Below are 5,000 nucleotides of genomic sequence, written 5' to 3'. Positions count from 1 at the left end.
CAGAGGTATAGAGGTATAGAGAACGGAGGTATAGAGACCAGAGGTATAGAGACCAGAGGTATAGATACCAGAGGTATAGAGGTATAGAGTCCGAGGTATAGAGGTATAGACAGAGGTATAGAGACCAGAGGTATAGAGACCAGAGGTATAGAGACCAGGGTTATACGAGACCAGAGGTATAGAGGTATAGAGACCAGAGGTATAGAGACCAGAGGTATAGAGACCAGAGGTATAGAGGTATAGAGACCAGAGGTATAGAGGTATAGAGACCAGAGGTATAGAGACCAGAGGTATAGAGACCAGAGGTATAGAGACAGAGGTATAGAGGTATAGAGAGCAGGTATAGAGACCAGAGGTATAGAGGTATAGAGACCAGAGGTATAGAGGTATAGAGACCAGAGGTATAGAGGTATAGAGACCAGAGGTATAGAGACCAGAGGTATAGAGGTATAGAGACCAGAGGTATAGAGGTATAGAGACCAGAGGTATAGAGACCAGAGGTATAGAGGTATAGAGAGCAGATATAGAGACCAGAGGTATAGAGGTATAGAGACCAGAGGTATAGAGACCAGAGGTATAGAGGTATAGAGACCAGAGGTATAGACCAGACCAGAGGTATAGAGACCAGAGGTGTAGACCAGACCAGAGGTACAGATGGGACCAGAGGTATAGACCAGACCAGAGGTATAGAGACCAGAGGTATAGAGACCAGAGGTATAGACCAAACCAGAGGTATAGACCGGACCAGAGGTATAGTCGGCAGGGTAGCCTAGTGGGGGCGGCAGGGTAGCCTAGTGGGTTAGAGTGTTGGACTAGTAAACCGGAAGGTTGCAAGTTCAAGCCCCCGAGCTGACAAGGTACAAATCTGTCATTCCGCCCCTGAACAGGCAGTTAACCCACTGTTCCTAGGCCGTCATTGTAAATAAGAATTTGTTCTTAACTGACTTGCCTAGTAAAATAAAGGTTAAATAAAGGTTAAATAAAGATCAAATAAAAAATAAATAAAAAAATAGGAGACCAGAGGTATAGAGACCAGAGGTATAGAGGTATAGAGGACCAGAGGTATAGAGACAAGAGGTATAGAGACCAGAGGTATAGAGGTTATAGAGACCAGAGGTATAGAGACCAGAGGTATAGAGACGTATAGAGGTATAGAGGTATAGAGGTATAGAGACCAGAGGTATAGAGACCAGAGGTATAGAGACCAGAGGTATAGAGGTATAGAGACCAGAGGTATAGAGGTATAGAGACCAGAGGTATAGAGACCAGAGGTATAGAGACCAGAGGTATAGAGGATATGAGACCAGAGGTATAGAGGTATAGAGACCAGAGGTATAGAGACCAGAGGTATAGAGGTATAGAGACCAGAGGTATAGAGGTATAGAGACCAGAGGTATAGAGACCAGAGGTATAGAGGTATAGAGTCCAGAGGTATAGAGACCAGAGGTATAGAGGTATAGAGACCAGAGGTATAGAGACCAGAGGTATAGAGGTATAGAGACCAGAGGTATAGAGGTATAGAGACCAGAGGTATAGAGACCAGAGGTATAGAGGTATAGAGAGCAGGTATAGAGACCAGAGGTATAGAGGTATAGAGACCAGAGGTATAGAGGTATAGAGACCAGAGGTATAGAGACCAGAGGTATAGAGACCAGAGGTATAGAGACCAGAGGTATAGAGGTATAGAGAGCAGATATAGAGACCAGAGGTATAGAGGTATAGAGACCAGAGGTATAGAGACCAGAGGTATAGAGGTATAGAGACCAGAGGTATAGAGGTATAGAGACCAGAGGTATAGAGACCAGAGGTATAGAGGTATAGAGAGCAGATATAGAGACCAGAGGTATAGAGGTATAGAGACCAGAGGTATAGAGACCAGAGGTATAGAGGTATAGAGACCAGAGGTATAGACCAGACCAGAGGTATAGAGACCAGAGGTGTAGACCAGACCAGAGGTACAGATTGGACCAGAGGTATAGACCAGACCAGAGTATAGAGACCAGAGGTATAGAGACCAGAGGTATAGACCAAACCAGAGGTATAGACCGGACCAGAGGTATAGTCGGCAGGTAGCCTAGTGGTGGGCGGCAGGGTAGCCTAGTGGTTAGAGTGTTGGACTAGTACTGGAAGGTTGCAAGTTCAAGCCCCCGAGCTGACAAGGTACAAATCTGTCATTCCGCCCCTGAACAGGCAGTTAACCCACTGTTCCTAGGCCGTCATTGTAAATAAGAATTTGTTCTTAACTGACTTGCCTAGTAAAATAAAGGTTAAATAAAGGTTAAATAAAGATCAAATTAAAATAAATTAAAAAATAGAGACCAGAGGTATAGAGACCAGAGGTATAGAGACCAGAGGTATAGAGACCAGAGTATAGAGACCAGAGGTATAGAGACCAGAGGTATAGAGGTATAGAGACCAGAGGTATAGAGACCAGAGGTATAGAGGTATAGAGACCAGAGGTATAGAGGTATAGAGACCAGAGGTATAGAGACCAGAGGTATAGAGAACCAGAGGTATAGAGACCAGAGGTATAGAGGTATAGAGACCAGAGGTATAGAGACCAGAGGTATAGAGACCAGAGGTATAGAGACCAGAGGTATAGAGGTATAGAGGTATAGGAGACCAGAGGTATAGAGACCAGAGGTTATAGAGGTATAGAGACCAGAGGTATAGAGGTATAGAGGTATAGAGACCAGAGGTATAGAGGTATAGAGACCAGAGGTATAGAGGTATAGAGGTAGAGAGACCAGAGGTATAGAGACCAGAGGTATAGACCCAGACCAGAGGTATAGACCAGACCAGAGTTATAGACCAGAGGTATAGACCAGACCAGAGGTATAGACCAGACCAGAGGTATAGAGACCAGAGGTATAGACCAGACCAGAGGTATAGAGACCAGAGGTATAGACCAGACCAGAGGTATAGAGAGCAGAGGTACAGACCAACCAGAGGTACAGACCAAACCAGAGGTAGAGACCAGAGGTATAGACCAGACCAGAAGTATAGGCCAGACCAGAGGTATAGACCAGACCAGAGGTATAGACCAGAGGTATAGACCAGACCAGAGGTATAGACCAGACCAGAGGTATAGACCAGACCAGAGGTATAGAACATAGCAGATGGCTGAGGCCAGCTCATTTGTTCTTTCATTGGTTGGTTGAAAGACATGTCTGTGGGGCCCGTACGATGATGCATTAGGAGGAGTCACGTCTTCTGTGTCAGGCTGTCTCTACGCACTGGTTTAATCAATGTTGTTTCCACCTCATTTTCAAAAAATTACATTGAACCAACGTGGAATAGTCTGTGCCCAGTGGGTCTGAAACTGCAATGGGTGGATGGGGGCTCTCTCGGTCTCCTTAGAAATCTCAATGCAAACCATCAGGATATGGATGGAGAGAGGGAGGAAGAGGAGGGAGGGGTCTCTCACGTCTCAGTCTCCTTTGGACCTGGCGCCATGGAGATGCCAGCGCTCAATTGAATATGAAACCCGGGCGCTACTTTACAAATCAAATAACACTCCTTTCAGTGCAAGAAAAGATAGGCTGGTTAGTCTCTGGGCTGGTTAGTCTCAGGTCTGGTTAGTCTCTGGGCTGGTTAGTCTCTGGTCTGGTTAGTCTCTGGTCTGGTTGGTCTCTGGGATGGTTAGTCTCTGGTCTGATTAGTCTCTGGTCTGGTTAGTCTCTGGGCCGGTTAGTCTCTGGTCTGGTTAGTCTCTGGGTTGGTTAGTCTCTGGTCTGGTTAGTCTCTGGTCTGGTTAGTCTCAGGTCTGGTTAGTCTCTGGTCTGGTTAGTCTCTGGTCTGGTTAGTCTCTGGGCTGGTTGGTCTCTGGGCTGGTTAGTCTCTGGGCTGGTTAGTCTCCTGGCTGGTTAGTCTCTGGGCTGGTTAGTCTCTGGTCTGGTTAGTCTCAGGGCTGGTTAGTCTCTGGTCTGGTTAGTCTCAGGTCTGGTTAGTCTCTGGTCTGGTTAGTCTCTGGGCTGGTTAGTCTCTGGTCTGGTTAGTCTCTGGTCTGGTTAGTCTCAGGTCTGGTTAGTCTCTGGTCTGGTTAGTCTCTGGGCTGGTTAGTCTCTGGTCTGGTTAGTCTCTGGGCTGGTTGGTCTCTGGGCTGGTTAGTCTCTGGGCTGGTTAGTCTCCTGGCTGGTTAGTCTCTGGGCTGGTTAGTCTCTGGTCTGGTTAGTCTCAGAGCTGGTTAGTCTCTGGTCTGGTTAGTCTCAGGTCTGGTTAGTCTCAGGGCTGGTTAGTCTCTGGGCTGGTTAGTCTCTGGGCTGGTTAGTCTCAGGGCTGGTTAGTCTCTGGGCTGGTTAGTCTCTGGGCTGGTTAGTCTCTGGTCTGGTTAGTCTCTGGGCTGGTTAGTCTCTGTCTCCTCAGTCCTCTCTCCTCTGTCCTGTCTCCTCAAGCCTCTCTCCTCTGTCCTGTCTCCTCAGTCCTCTCTCCTCTGTCCTGTCTCCTCAGTCCTCTCTCCTGCGTCCTCTTTCATCCATCCTCTCTCCTCTGTCCTCTCTCCTCAGTCCTCTCTCCTCCATCCTCTCCACCTCAGTCCTCTCTCCTCCATCCTCTCCACCTCAGTCCTCTCTCCTCTGTCCTGTCTCCTCAGTCCTCTCTCCTCAGTCCTCTCTCCTCCGTCCTCTCTCCTCCATCCTCTCCACCTCATTCCTCTCCACCTCAGTCCTCTTCACCTCAGTCCTCCACCCCTTTCTCCAGACAGACAGAACAATCTCCTCCTCCGCCCCTCTCTCCAGACAGACAGAACAAGCTCCTCCTCCACCCCTCTCTCCAGAAAGACAGAACAAGCTACTCCTCCCCTCTCCCCTGCTCCACCCCTCTCTCCAGACAGACAGAACAAGCTCCTCCTCCACCCCTCTCTCCAGACAGACAGAACAAGCTCCTCCTCCACCCCTCTCTCCAGACAGACAGAACAAACTCCTCCGCCCCTCTCTCCAGACAGACAGAACAAGCTCCTCCTCCACCCATCTCACCAGACAGACAGAGCAAGCTCCTCCTCC

Source organism: Oncorhynchus kisutch, linkage group LG21, assembly GCF_002021735.2.
Source record: "Oncorhynchus kisutch isolate 150728-3 linkage group LG21, Okis_V2, whole genome shotgun sequence".
In the NCBI taxonomy this organism is placed as follows: domain Eukaryota; kingdom Metazoa; phylum Chordata; class Actinopteri; order Salmoniformes; family Salmonidae; genus Oncorhynchus; species Oncorhynchus kisutch.
Note: the sequence above shows the minus strand (reverse complement) of the source record.